Source organism: Manis javanica, chromosome 6, assembly GCF_040802235.1.
Source record: "Manis javanica isolate MJ-LG chromosome 6, MJ_LKY, whole genome shotgun sequence".
NCBI classification, from domain to species: Eukaryota; Metazoa; Chordata; class Mammalia; order Pholidota; family Manidae; genus Manis; species Manis javanica.
Genome location: NC_133161.1, coordinates 37,920,599 through 37,936,393, shown reverse-complemented (window position 1 = coordinate 37,936,393; position 15,795 = coordinate 37,920,599). Strand labels below are relative to the sequence as shown.

Genomic DNA, 15,795 nt, shown 5'->3' with positions numbered 1-15,795 from the left:
ATATATAATCATGTAGGAAAAATTTGTTTTGGTAAAAAAGTAAGTGCTTACATTTAGTATGAATTATTTCTCTATTAATTTCTTAGGTTCCCTGAGTAACTAAGAGGGGGGAGAAAAAAAATCAGGGAAAGAGCATAAGGAAGGAAATGGAGCAAAATCAGGAGGAAGAATGAAAAGAAACATATCTTGGTAGAAGCAAGTAAACAAAGTAAATATTTCACCATATTCACAATTTTGACTGAAATCAGCTTTGTGTAGTTATGTGAGATGACAAGATAAACACATTGGTCAGAAACTTAATTTGTATTGATTAAAACAGTGAAATTCTTCCTGCTCATGACTGTGATGATAGTCAAATGAGAGTGGGCCTATAAAGCATGATCAATTCTTAGAAAATAATCACTTTTTACCTAATAATAGTAAGGATAATGAGGATGAAATGATGGAGCCAATCCATAGAGCCACATGAACAAGGCCACCATTTTTCAATCAGGCACATTTCATCGGCTGGGAACAATAAGTAGTTCAGATTAAGTGACACTTCAAATTCTATCTAGTGTTATTAAAATGGGATTTAAATGGGATTTAAAACTGAGCTAAAAAGCTCTTTGTTTACATATGAGAGCCAACATTGGAAAACAGACCATTGTGATGATCCTGAAGAATTTGTTCTTGATGCTTTGACAGCATCAGAAACTGGTAGAGCTATTCATTCATTCACTCCTACTGGCCTTTGGATTTTATTTGCCTCTGTTGTTTCAGAGGTTCTGCTGTTTTCAAGCCCTTAGAAAGTACTGCAGATTAGGCAGAGTCCTGTCCAGCCTTTTCTGCATTCTGAGGGGAATGTTAGCAATGACTCAGTAGAGCAGGAATCTTTTAAAATTAAAATCAAGTCATGTCAGAAAGGAAATGACAGACGGGAAAGATCCAGGCAGACAGTGGCATCCCTCAAAGACAACCATCTTAAAATGGCAGTGACATATAAATGGCGGATATAAAATGGTGTAATGTGACTATATTATTAAAATGAATATATCCCTGCATAGAAATGACTTTCTTGGCATTAAAATAAATAAGGAAATACTATTGACCTTTTGCCCCCTAAATCAGGATACTGTATTTAAGAGTTGACACTATTTTAGGATGTTTACTATTTCAATATATTTTTATTCTTTAGACATACTCTTTCTTTAATGAGAATTGTATATATTTTAACAAAGGATGTAATGTTATAAGTAGAGAGGTAAAGAAGTACTTGTTGAAATTTCACTTTTTCCTTTAATGAAAACATATTTGTTTTCAAAAATCTGCAATAAAAATTCATAATTTTCAATCTCTAAAGAAAACACTGCTTAAAAATGCATATTATTTACCCAAAAGTTTAAAATAGCTGTGATGGGTGATCACAAATGTGTATTTTTCCATGACTGTGGACTAACTTATTAAAAGAGAGATTTCTATCTTCTTAGATGAAAGGATTCCCCCCCCCCATGTCTTCCTGTGCACCAGGCTTTAAGGCCTGTACGTGTCTTCAGTGAAAATTTCAGTGCTACATGGATAGCTTCTCATCTTTTAAGGTATTTGAGCCTGCAGTGTTCAGCATTTAAATAAGGTTTTACCAGTATCAGCTCAGAAAGGCTCTCCTATTTTTAGTTTATCTTAATATCACACATACACACGGAGTGTAATCTTGACAGGTTCTTTTATGGATCTTGAGCAGCAGTGCACCCTCCTAGGCAGGCAGTGGTGATCTAGGGTAAGCCTTTGTCAGTTAGTATGGCTGGATCGGCTGTGGAATCATGATTCAGTTCATCTGAAGAACACAAGGGTATCTGATCTGCATGCGTGACGCAGAAGCAACACTCTTAGGTTTCTGTGGTACACAGTGTCTGTAAATTAGAAAGGGAAAATTATATAAAGAGGAAAGTTATAAATACTACTGATAGTCCAGAGTACATAGTCCTCTAAATTTGACCCTTTATGTGCATAGTGCATTTTTGCTGTTTTTAAGGTAAATAACTCAGGGAGGTCCTGTTGATACCTAATTGTTTTTATTATTTTTATTCAGCCTTTCACTTAATAAAAAAATAAAAAACAGTGTAGTGCATGATTAAAATCATTATGTAGTAAGAATGTTTATTTAATATCATTCATCTTCCTATTCTAGTTAAAGAAACAAAATAAAATGAAAGTTGTATTGAGTCTTTGGGTAAACATTAATGAATAAATTAATTTTGAATTAGCATAAATAATATTTTTAAGGGGCATTTATAAGGTACTTGAAAACAGTTGTCATACATACCTGTATTATTTAATGTACTTATAAAAAAAATCTCCTGGTAAACCTACAGTCTCTTTAAGTGATCACAAACACCAGGCAAATAGAGGCCAAATTAATTCTAATTTATGGTACTATTAATATGGTATTACGATTGAACAACTAAGTGCTGGTAGAAAAACAAACATATAGTAGTCTCTTTCAGGTTTGATATAAAACATGTATTTTAAGAAAATAACCTCAAGGTTGTCTAATTGTTGGTTGAGTCCATGATTTTGACAATAATAATTATAAGACAAAATCACACAAATCACAGAAGAGGGAGAGAAAATTGGGGGTAGAGAATTTCTGTTTTCACATGTCCGAATGGGTATAATATGAAGGAGATATTTATTTTATTGGATGAAAAGTTGGTAGTGCTTAGATATCATTTATAAAATTTTATAAAATGGAGCTTTGAGAATTCTATCACAGAATTATTAAGAGTTAATAGTAGCCCTTGAGAACCTGTATTTTAAAAAATATTACCAGGTAATTCTAATTAGACAATGAAGGTTGGGAACACCAGTTTACGTGATTCATGATAAAATCAAGATTAATCAGTAAGTCCACAGACTGTTAGCTCTCTGGAAGCAGAAACAGGATTTAAGTTAATTTCCATCCTCTTTGCCCTATATAATGTCTGTCACACACTAGTCATTCAAGTATTTGTTAGATGAATGAAGATAGTAAGAGGGATGTTTCATTCAAGTGCAATGAACATATCAATTAAAATAGTTACTTCCTCTGAGTGCCTCTTTCAAAGCAAAGACCAGATGATGAGTTATTGGGTGTTGCTGGTATCAGAAAAGTGCAGGGACCAGTATTTAGTAAGCACTCAGGAAATGCTTCACAAATTAATGAACAAACTAAATGTGAATTTCTTATTTCATGAATTTCTTAATCAAATGAGATTGACTGTGAAACAGACCGATGGTGGAATTTTAATCAGATTAATAAGAACAAATGAGCTCACTAAAAACTCATTCTATAGATTATAGATATAACTAAATGACTTTCAAAGCATTTCTTGAAAAGAACACGTCTTCAACTTTGGTGCTATATAAACTTCTCTAAGATCCAAAAGTTCAAAGGTCAAATCTCCTTGCTTCTTCAGCAATATTCCCAGGCAAAATTAATCATTCTCAACATTGTATCATCAAAGCACTTTATATTACTTGTTTCGTTTGTCATTTGAGAATGTATCTATTTGTCTCTTGTAAAAACCAACCTTCCTTGAGGACAAGGACACTATCATTATGTCCCCTTAAATCCTCTCCAAATGTTGAGCATTAATCTGCTTGACTCAGTAGTTGTTGACTGTTGTTTTCTGTTTAATGGAGATGTGGGCTTCACCTCACTGCACAAGAGCTGTGTTGTTAATTATACCAGTGCATGGATAACTTACAGTGACTTGGAAATTCTCTTGGCTATCAATCAGTGCTAACCTTCTCTTATCATATGCTCAGGCACTAAAATTATATGCTGATTTAAAGAAAAAAATCTAATTATACCTGAATATTTTATGTCTAATTCTTGACCTCATTACAGTACATAGATCTTACTTCTTTTCTTCTTTGTGCAGGGAGGCGTAGCAGATCTCCTTTTGTTTCCTACTTGGAAGAGAAACAAAAGTTTGGTTCATTTTAGGACAAAGCTGTAGGTAACCCAAATAATCAGGGACTACGCCACTGACACAAGAACTGACCCTTGAGGCTTTGGAGAAGCCAGCTGCATGTTCAGTTTTCTTTGTCCCTGTTCCTCAGGATTTTCTTGAAAGAAAAAAATATGCTTGAGCAGAGACTGTTGCCGCCTTGCACAAACTGGTTACATGATCTCCAAATTTTTTGATGGATTTTACCTGTTCTTTCAGGTAATGGGCTTGGAGCAAGTAATACAATTTACATTTTAACAGTGGCTGATTTATGCTATTCCAAGAATGACTGATTTGTGTATTTTTTTTAAGAGTAGAGCACACTTGATTTCACACAGCCCATTTTCACCATTGTCAGAGTTTTGTTTCTTGATATTCTAGTGGAAAATTGAACTACCATTGTAAGTTTTCAGCTCCATTAGTTTTCTTGTTGCATTTCTTTACAGGATTGGTAAAAAAAATATTTGGCAAATCCCTTCAAAGACACATTATCATTGTATTTTAAGGTACCTGGGCTCTGGAATGGATCTGCGGTTGTGGGCAACCTTGGCTGGGGGACACTGATGACACACATGTGATGGCTTGATTTTTATAGTAAAAGAAAGAGTCCATGGTGGCTGTGTCTGGCTAAAGCAGCAGACTGTGGCAGCAAGGACTCTAATAGTCTCTTTGGCTGACTCTGCAGTATGTTCTTGCATGTGTACTTTAGGTTTGGTGGAGACTTGGGTAGGAAATACACACAATTTGGGGGTGCCTCTGTTACTCGTTTCCTGGATCTCCTTACTTTCTAGTGGCTGTGCTTTGCCATGAAATCTGTCTGAGTAAAAGCTGGAAAAAATCCTAGAAATGCACTCCCATATGAACCCCTTCTTGAAGTTTTGGAGTCCCCTGTAGAATCTGCTGGTCCTGCTGCTTTTTGACTCTAGAGCTTTCAGGTAGTTATTATATTTTGCCCAGAGTTTGTAGTTTTTATCTGCAGGGAGAATGGTCTGGTAGGAGCTTAGTTGGACATTCTAGAAAAACTTGCTCAGCATTTTTGAAATACTGTTCATTAAATTTTCAAGTACAGTTATGATTTATCAATCATCTATTTTATTCTCTGCTATTGCTTTCAAAAGAACTTTTTAGCCTACTTTGTGTGAGTAACTCCTCTCTATCTTACCACCATATATTATAAACTTAGTAATTCAGTTAAACACTGAGTAATTCAGTTTGCAAAGCAAAACTCAGGGAGACAGCTAAGGGAAGGTCCTCAAATCTGAAAAACTGGATAGTCTGCTAGAGGGTCAGACAATTAAGGACTGAGCATGGTGGAAATTATTATAATTTGGGGAGTCATCAAATCCTGTTGTTGTATAGGACAGGACCTTGGGATCATCTTATCAAGCTTTATACCTAAAACTAGAATCCTTTCCACAGCATCTCCCTACAAGATAGTCACTGCTGACAGTAAAAGTGTGCTGAGAAGAAAGTTAGAGATGGCAATAAATTAAATAGAACAGTTGGCCCAAAATGGTGTAATATCACACAAGTTTTCTCACATAAGGTACTCTGCAACATTTTCTACTTTATTTTTTAATTTCAAATCCCTATGCTAGCTTTGCCATTGTATTCTTTTTAACCATATAGAATTTAAAAAATCAAGGCATTTCTGGGTGAATAATGTTTCATGTGTCAGAAACTAGCATTATTCCTCTTTTTTGGAAGGATAAAGTAAAAGGAAGTCAATTACATCAGTCTTCCAATGACAAAATAAGAAAAGGGACTTCGGATCACTTTGGTTTGTTTGCTGATGTATACAAAGTCAAGCCCAAAGAATTTATGAAACAAAAATAATTTTTAAAAATGTATGAAGATATGTGAAAATCAAATCTAATGTTAGGAATTATATAGTTTCTAATCATATATCAAAATTATAGTATTAAGAAAGCATGGTAATCTTAATTTAGGGATTATAAATATCAACCTAAAAGAAAATGGACTTTGAAACTTTAAAGCCTTTGCCCTAAACTCATTGATTCTTATCTGGAAGAATTATAAACATTGGATCAGCATAAAAATCATTGAAACACTAAATACAAATAAACATCTGCAAAATACTTTTTTTCAAATAACCTTGCTATTTATGCAGCACGTTGTTCCCAAGAACAAATATGCATAGTAAATAACTGATAGGGAACAGCACATTGTATTGAGGACAAGAACTGAATCTCATCAGAGATTCATAGTATGATAATTTTCTAAAGAGCAATTTAATGTTGCATCCATACATTCTCTTAGGATCAATGGGGCACTGGTATTTTTACATCAGAAAGAGCCTAAAAAATAATCTGCCTATTTAGGGAACAATCTTAAACAGATTACCACTACACTTCACCACTCTCTCTCCCACCAAACCCTGCAGAGAAAGAAATGTAGCATGAATGCAGTTAATCTCAAAATCAACCCATTGTCCTTCTGTACTATTGTAGGATGAATATAGTTAAAAATTATAACGTCAGAAATCATGGCTTTGCATTTTTTATTTTCTTATGTGGATGACATTCTTGTATATTTAACACTATTGTGTAAGTCTAAACCATAAAGTGAACTCAGTGGAGGACAGTTTGGTGAATTGATTCATAATAGCTAAGTCTCGTTAAGCACTGTATTTTGTGAGAATAGGTCTATAAACCTCCTGCCTTTATTATTTTCCAGAGCCAGTTTTTTCACCTCAAATGAGCCAGCGGTCTAGTCCCTTCTAACCTGTGAGAGGTCATTCATTACCCTCTCTCACCTTTCTCTTTAACCTTTCCCTTTCTGCTCCTTCGTTGTAGCATATAAATACACTCTGACACTGCCTGCCCATCCATAAACAACGAGGAAAAAATTACTTTCCAGGTTTTTCCCCCCTATACTGACACAATAGTTCTCTCTTTCCTGTCAAAAAAAGTCAAGCTACTCAAAAGCACCGTATACAGTTTAGGTCTCTTTCTCACCTTTCTTCATCCCTCAGCACATTGCACTGGGGTTCTGCCCACATTCCACTCTATTTAAAGGACTCTTGCCAAGGTTACCAGTTAGTGCCCACAATGTCCCCTCTTCCTGCCTACTGGGATCTTTCACAATCCCTAGCAGGTACATTGTTTTCTTTCTCATTTTCTTCCTTCTCCTACCTCTTCTGGTTGTATCCTCAGCCTTTTCCCTAGATTCTTCTTTCAATACCTCTTGCTACACTGTTGTCTAAGATTCTGTCCCTGAATCTTCCTATCACTCTATCAGGACAGGATAGCTGAGTTAAAACTAACAACTCTTACAATCTCAGTAATTTACAACAACATGTATTTCTTGCTCATAGTACACAGTCATCTCAGTTCAACTGAGGATTCCCATCACATTGTCTTCTTTCAGGTATACAGGTTAACAGATACTCCCTCACCTAAGATATTCCTAGCTATAGTGGTAGGGAGAAGAGAACATGGAAAGGTGTGCACCAACTTAAACATTTCTGCCCCAAAGAGGCATAAGTTCCTTCCTCTCAATATTTTTGACCCAAGTGAGTAATGTAATCAAGCTAAACTCAGAGAGGACAGGTTAGTATAATCCAATAATGTGCACAAAAAGAGTGAACAAGAATATCAGAAAATAACTGTAATGACCATTACAGTCTCTGAGTGATTTCATGCAAGCAATGCCATTTCAGTCATCACATAAATGCTAATGACTTACACATTTGTATCTTGGCCTCATATCTCTTAACCTATGTACTGATATATACACCCTCCAAGAATGTAAACTAGACACTTGGAGGTTATTGCTGATTCATTCTTCTTTCTTAACCCATATATCAGCGGTAATCTGTTCTACTCAATACTATTAGAATCTACCCCCTTTTCTTCTGTTCTTATTATTGCTTCCTTAATATAACCTCAGCATATTTATTGCCTAGATTGCTGCAATAGCCTCTTCTTGTGGTCTTCTTGCTACTGTCTTAGTCTCTCCCAAACTTTCAAATCACAAATTTGATCACTTATTATTTTAAAAATCACTTAATTATGCTCCTTGTTGACTCTAGGATAATATCTAAACTTCGTATATCACACCAGACCTTTTATGATTATCTGGCGAGCTTCAGCTCTCTGCGTTTCCTCCAGCTCATCACATTCCATGAGCTAACACTTAAGATCAGGCTCACCCAGAGGTGAAAGAGAAGTGAAAGTAAAGGATTTCTTTAGACAGAAAAAAAAAGAAAAGAAAAGAAAGCCTTTAAATTGGATGTAGAATATGGAATAATTGGATATAGACCCCAGCAGCAGTCCCAACTCTTTCTTTTATGGTCAGATGTTTCTTTTACCTAGAAAGATTGTCCAGGTCTGAGTAGGAGACCAGTAGAGGTTAGTTTTACTATTGGAGAAAAAAAAATAGCTTGTGGAGTCAGTAAGTCCTTGAATTCAGACTAGGAAGCTATGCCCAGTCCTGACATTTAGGATATTTGTCCTTTGATGAAAAGTTGTATCTGTAGGTAAATCACAATAATTATGTGACCAATAATAACACTTCTCAGCTCCATAGCAGTACCAGCAAAGCCGGGCCGTATGGTATATAGAGGCTGCGCCCTCCAGGATTATGGGAGAGCACATTCTTTGAGAACCTGGTGTGTGACTAGAGTGGGAATGTTTGGCAGATATAATGATTGGCATTCTGTAATATTATTTTAATAATTAAATGTTAGATATTGAAGAAGGAAAAAAGAGGAAATCAGAGAAATAACCTCCTTTGAAATAAGAAAAAGGACAAAAATACCTTTTCACGTCTTAACAATTCTTGCTACTAAATTTTACACAAGACTAAGATAAGAAAATGGTGGAGATGGGGTTTTTGAGAAATAACTGTTGTTTGTTTTCCTTTATTTCTGTGTCCTTTATCCATACCCATCTCTTTATCTTATGCAATTTGAGGAGAGAAATGCAATTCCTGTAGTAGGCTGCAGTCTTATAATATGTCTTTTGTTTCCTGCTAAGGGGAAATCAAATGCAAAGAGGAAAGTTTCCCAAGTTACTAGTTCACATAAGCAAATGAAAAAAACAGATGCTTTTTCTTCAAGTGCCTAACATTTATAAGCAGAAGGATGAATTAACAGAATGACAGGTGTTGGGAAATGACAAAAGGAAACAGATTACTGATGGGAATCAAATTACTTTGTCCTCAGTTACATTCCCGGCATAAATAAAGTAAAACAATTAATCTTTTATTTCTGCCACCTGTAAATCTGCCAGGCTGTGCATGCTCAATAGCATTAATGAACTGCAATGGGAAAACAGGGCCTAATTTTTCTCTGTAACTTCAAAGCCACCATTTTTGACAGCTGGAACCATCTTCTATAGTGTCTATACGCCAGTCCGTGATGTAGAATGGCTTATATCCTGAGAAATCCTCTCAGTTTCCTTAAAAGGGGGTAGAAAGCTTTTAACAGTCACCAGAATGGAAGAAGAGTACATAGTCTTAATCTCTAAGTTTTAATCACTAAAATGTGGCTAATTTCTAGATTGTAAGGCAAGAGTAAAGATGGGAGACTAGAAAAGGAATGAACTGGAAAATGTATCTTCTGCTGTTTCTGTTTGTTGAAAGGTTAGTAAGTGTAATGATTTTCTATTAACATTTTGACATTTGGAAAAAATAAAATGTAACAAACACAACTATTATTTGTGGCATATGTCACTAAATTACCATGTTTTTCTGGATCTTTAACAATTATGCAATTATGCTTTTTGAATTATGTTTCATATTGAAGGACTGAAAAGTCTGAGTAAACATCAGGACATGAGAGAAATCCTAGGACTGTTACACTTACATCATAATAAATTAGCTTGGATGAGTTTGATTGCAGACTTCTGCAGCAACTCCTACCTGAGAGCCATGACATATCTAAGGACAGCCAACCTATTTCTAAGGGGAACTTGTAGTTTCCTTTTTCCTGATACCTGACACAAATCTTCCTCCCTTTGTGTTCTCTGATACACACCTGGCCCCACTAGGTACTTGGGCATGAGTTTGATAATCACCAGTTTTCCTAGCTCCGAGGTTATGTGGAAATGCATCAGTAGAAGACCTCACAGTAATTCTGTTAAAAAGCAGATTTTCTCAGTTTTTTTAAAGAAAAATTATTTCTTTCTAACACAAGAATTATTTTCCTTGCAACATCTCTAACTCAAATGTGAAAAGACTCTGCTTATTTATTTACTTGACCTTTTCTTCTCTAGATTATCACCCAGGACATTTATTTCTCTTTGAGTGATTCCTCTTGTGAGTGACTTAGTAGTTAATCGTAAGTCTTGTCATGGCTGCTGCAAGCAATAGAATTTTGTTTGATTTTTAATGAAGCTCTGCATTTTGATGTTTCAGTTCCATTTTTTGCCTTGTAGTGATAGCTTATTTGCTAAGCACAATGAAGAAAAAGGAGGAAAAAGAGATGAAAGCTCTGGGGTCATTCTGGCTTATTCTAATTTTTAAATATGTTCTCAGCAGTTGTATCCCTACATCCCCATAAAATAACTGACAGCTGAAATTGCCTAGATACAAGAAAATATGAATTGATTATGGCCTCTTAGAAATCCCATACCCTATGGTGCTGCCAGTGGTGTTTTCATCTCTAAAAATGTTTCCCCTCTGATTCTTTTTTTTTTCTTTAGAATCAAACTTTGTAGTTAATTGCTGATAACATCCTTTTTTACTTAGTTTTATATTGAGCAATCAAGTCTGCTTTCTTCTCTCTCTACTTTCCAAAACTCTTGGCTATTTTGAGGATTTTTCTCCCTGAGGTTAGTTAGTTTCCTAGAGATAACAACAAATGCATTAAATATCCATCCCAAGAAAAGCTGCAATCTGATTTCTTTTTAAATATTTCAAAAATATGTCCTCAGATTGAGTTTCATAATTTTGACTATGGAGAATAAGCCACCTTGTTTAAATCATCCAGGACATTTTCCCCTAGGCATTTACACATTTTTAGATGCTAAGACAATCTGAATATAGAAGCAATGGGTAGTGGTAACCTCTGCTGACCCCAGATAGCTATGTCCAACTTCATGTAATTGTAACACCTCCCTTACCTCCACCCAAAGTCCTTTTTTTCCCCAAAAAAAGAACAAATGCTGACTGTTAATTCTATAGGCTACAGAAAATATACAGAACTGTGACAGGGAAAGAAGCATCACTATCTTCCGTTATAACCCACTAACCAACTTGTTACATGTTCCCTTGGGGCCCAATAAGAAAAGAAGAGACAGATACTGGAGAGAGGATGCAGGATTTGGCCAACAGTGGCCCAGGATGCCAACGAATGGAATGGCCTAAGTTTTGACAGACCTAAGAGGTAGAGTGTGGTTAAAAGTGGCTGAACTGTAAAGAATGTGGCAGAAACAACTGGCCAAGGATCAGCATTGTGTTACATTTATACTCCCCTTTCCCATCTCTATATCTTGTCTTCAATCTCTAACCTATCACGTCTAGCATTCCTCCCTTGAGTCTCCCCAAAATGGCTGAATTAAAATAAAATAACAAAACAAAACCCACAAAGGGAACATTTGATTCAATAGAAAAATTGAACAGAAAGAAACAATCCCATATTTCTCTGAGACAATTATGAAAACACTCAAAGTATTTCTAGCTCTTTAAAGTAAAAGCCTAGGCCCTCACAGAAGTGCGAATCCCAAATATAGGTAAATTTGTCAAGTTGTAGGTCTTTTGGCCCCTATTTCCCGTAATTTTTAAGCCATTTACCAATTGTGCAGTGCTCATGTCAGCCTTCCACTGTGTGCTTATCCTTTTTTCCTGTGTCCCTAAAAAGAAAGATTTGAATTACATTCATACCAAAAACACTGGGAATAAAATTTGGCTCTCTTGGTGTTTCTATTACCATAATGTCCATATTTTAAAAGGGCCCAAACCCACGAGCTAAATGGATAGTATGGTAGACTTTTAAGGACCAAAGTCTACTTTTAAAGACAAGAAACCTTTAAGGGCCAATGAAAAGACGACAGATGGATTCCTCTGGAAACTAGTCATTGTACGTATTCATTGCAACATTTGATTGTTAGGCAGACAGTTCTCAGATGAGATTGCTTGAAGTTTAGTGATTGTAACTATTTCCTTAATTTTAGGTGGCAGAGTATTAAACACATATTCTTTTCATCCCTCATGATCAGAGTGCCAATTTTTACATTTGTTCTCTTGAAAAGGGGCACTAGAATATTCTTAAGAAAAAGTTGCAAACTCCAAAGATGTTTTATACAGGGATATATAATTTCTTTTACTTAGGAATGATAATCCATTCAGCAGTCAAAATCTACACTCCAGTTTGCAGTCTATTTCTGGAAATCGTTAAAAAATGGGACAGTCAATAGGCATATTTCCTTTGGTTTTAGAGTGTGCTCCTAAAGGCTTCAGCTTAGAAAACTAACTTTGTTGGGTTAAAACTAAACCCACAGAGACAAACACATCCACTTTTTCTTTTAAATACAAACATATAACAAGTTAATCACCTTCAAATTAGAGGCTTAAAGTTTTGAATTTAACTCATTGTCAAAGTTACTTGTACCTCAAGAAATTTAGTTTTTCTGTTCTTTGAAGATTTCTAAATTTAGAACAAAACTTCCTTCATTGGCAAAATCTTGCAAACCCATTTTATGAGCATTCAAATGTAAAAGGAAAAATATAAGTAAAATAATAATGAAAATATTCTTGCCACCTAAAATAGTTACAACAATTTTCAAGTGTGTTTGACAATTCGGAGTTTTTCAACAAAACTGTGATTCTAGAATAAGGCCCTTTAGACAGCTCTCCTTTGCCAGGCGGTGCAGTGAGACTTCGTCAGCTGAGACATTTCAGTGCACTGCTCCATGAAGGCCTGTGGCCATGTGTTTCTGGGCTTTGACCTTCCCTCTTTATTATTCAGCATGGTGGCCCGGTGACTTGCATTAAGCAGCTGTAGCCATACTCTCAGTTTGGAGATCATTTCTGTCATATTGTTCCAGCCACGTTCTCAGACAGCCATCTCCCCAGTTGGTGGGCCAGCTCCATGCAGTGGCTCCATTCCACACCCTCTGAAGATCTCTTCAGTACAGACACACTGGCTGTTCTAGGGTAGCTCTACCCTCTTTGAAGAAATCTGAACTTTTCCTTGGGGAAGAACTTCAAGGTCCTCTGTTCTTTCGTTGCCCACTCTTCCCCAACCTGGTGGTGATAGTTGCTTTCAATTTTTTCATCTATTCTTGACCCTTCAGTGTTCACTTTAACCCTATTAATGACCAACTACTTTTTGGTAATTAACAGTTTTTATATTAAATTTTCTTATTCAACTTGTGGTTATGTTCTTCTGTCTCCTGACTGGACTCTGATAAACTAATTAGGTTTTTGAAATAGCTTATTACTATGCCTCCATTCTACATTAAAGAAATTATATGATCATAATTACATGATCATTAATTATTTTAACAAATAGGACATATGCTAGCAAGTTATTGAAAACTGCTCAGAGAGAAGTTGTGCTATAGACCAATGAAATTACTAAAAAATTACATTTATTTGAAAATATGTTTTATTACAATTGCTTAGGTAATATGATTTTAAAAATAATAATTTTAATATGATTCCCTATAAGTAAATGACATTCCCTATTCTGAAATCACTGTGAATTATATAAAGTTACCATATAAAATAGTTATAAATTATTATAGTTTATAGCTTGGTGAAATAATAGTAAGAGTTTGGGAGACTCAGTTATGTCATCTCTATGGCAAGAATCATATTTAGCTTTCAGGCCATTCCTAAGGGATTATGATAGTGAGTATTAACGCATCTACAGCAATAGCTGGACTATAACAGACAATAAAAAGACCGAATGACACATATGAGAGAAAGTCCTTTAAAAACTCAAGCCACCCGAGAGATCAGTGAGCGGTGGAATCAAGACTGCAGCATAGGTATTCCGAACTCCAAAGCCCATTGTTAAAATATAAAATAGTAGGTATAATTTGAAAATGGAGAGTAGATATGTGTTGATGAAAACATCGTCTTACCAAATCTGAGGCGTTTTGATGTGTTTGATGTATATCTTGACTACTGGAAACTGTAATGTGTTACTGTGCAGCAGTGTAAAAACTCCTGGTAGATCCTTCCTTTGCAGTTGGTCACAAATCCCGCCTGTCCTTCCCCGTCTAGACAGTGAGAGTTCTTTCCAGCACATTGCTGGCAGCCAGTGCCTTCAGATCAGAACTGACTTCCAGGATGAAACACATTTGCCATTCTCGCTAGATAGTGATGAGATGTGCAAAAATCTTTTTATAACCAAAAAGGCTACATGCTAAGGAGGTAGATGAAGTAGGCAAGAAAAAAAGTATTCAGTCACCTTTTACAAAGAGTTTTACTAGATAAAAAAAAAAAGAGATTGGGGTAGAGACTGAAATAAAGAGATTCAATACAGTCAACATTTGAGTTGAATGATGGTTTATTTAGCATGCTAGAGTTAGAAAAGTATTGTAGGCACCTCCAGATAGAGAGCTCTGGATCTGGAAGCCCTTTAATTAATAGAAAAGCAAATACTAAATACTAAATAAAAGCAGAATTGAAGACATTGATTCCAGCTATATAATAATAGGAAGAATTTGAAACCCTATTACAATAGGCATATAAAAATGAAAGTTAGCATGCAAGAAACATTGTCTCAGATACACTGATGCTGTGAAGTATATCTCAATAAGCCAGTGATGAAGAGAGAACTAAAAATGAGAGCAATGTGCTACTGGACACATGTTGTGGCTGCATTGGGTAGAGTTACATGGTTATGGTTGTCTGTCAGAGATCCGTAGGTCTTTAGGTAAGATCCACACAGACCAGAGTCAAGAGTTTTTAGGTATGAGTAAGCGAGTATTCAAATTGAAGCATGAGGCTGGGACTTTTTAAAGGGATGCAGGATGCATACTCAGTAAAAGGTTGCTCTAGGGAAAAACATATGTCCACTGTCATAGGGAGGTCCTGGAATTTTTAATACTCAGTAAAGGCTGTATAGATTGACTGCCATAGCCCTATGTAGTTCATGCCTCTGCTTATGCATTTTCAAGTGCAACTTTTTCTCACTCTTACCCAAAGTTAAAGAAAAAGACCCTCCATCTATTTGAAAATAAAACAATAATATTCTATGTGCTTATAGTTTGAAAAATCAGAAAAAAATAATAACAGAAACAATCTAGTGCCAATAATTAAACATTATGTGTAAAAATTTATGGAATATATGTAAAGTAGTACTACTTAAAGAAAAGGATAATCTTTAACGTTTATATTGCAAAAGAAAGTCTGGAAATTGTTAAGGACCTGAATAAAGATAGATAGTAAAGAAGTATGTGAGTAAAAGGCATACAGCAAAACATTATATCATAATATTGAATGTATAACCATTCCTTTTAGAGTCTATTCATCATTTACTGCATGTGTTAATCCACACAGTAAAATGGGAATAAAAGTAAATGAGAAGAAAAGCATACACATGTCATTTTTGACTTATAATATGATTACAAAGAAAATCCAGGAGAATCTTAAAGCATTTGATACTAATTAGGGTTAGTGGCTTGTAACAGACATAGTAAGTTTACTACAGAAAATTAATTTGATCCTATCCACAATCTATAAAAAACAAATAATCTCTTCTTAAAATATCATTTACCAAATAAAGAAAATATTTACACAACAAAAATTGGACATCTCTCTGGAGAAAAACTATAACCTTTAATGTAAGGCATGATAAAAAGACCCAAATAGAGAGCGAGTCTTCATTCATGAATGGGGATAATAA

General features: G+C 35.2%; 1 long non-coding RNA gene across 2 annotated transcripts in view; it reads right to left on the bottom strand.

Annotated features, from left to right (window-relative positions):
- Nucleotides 1–1,622: 1,622 nt before the first annotated feature.
- Nucleotides 1,623–15,795, bottom strand: part of LOC140850075 (uncharacterized) — a 48,606-nt gene continuing 34,433 nt past the window's right edge. Inside the window, exons 7-9 of one of the 2 annotated variants that reach the window (XR_012132817.1) lie at nt 11,730–11,788; nt 3,832–3,933; nt 1,623–1,889 (exon numbers count right to left, since the gene is read on the bottom strand). This is a non-coding gene — a long non-coding RNA (uncharacterized lncRNA). The remainder of the gene's footprint in view (nt 1,890–3,831; nt 3,934–11,729; nt 11,789–15,795) is intronic. The other variant, XR_012132816.1, reaches the window with a different exon arrangement.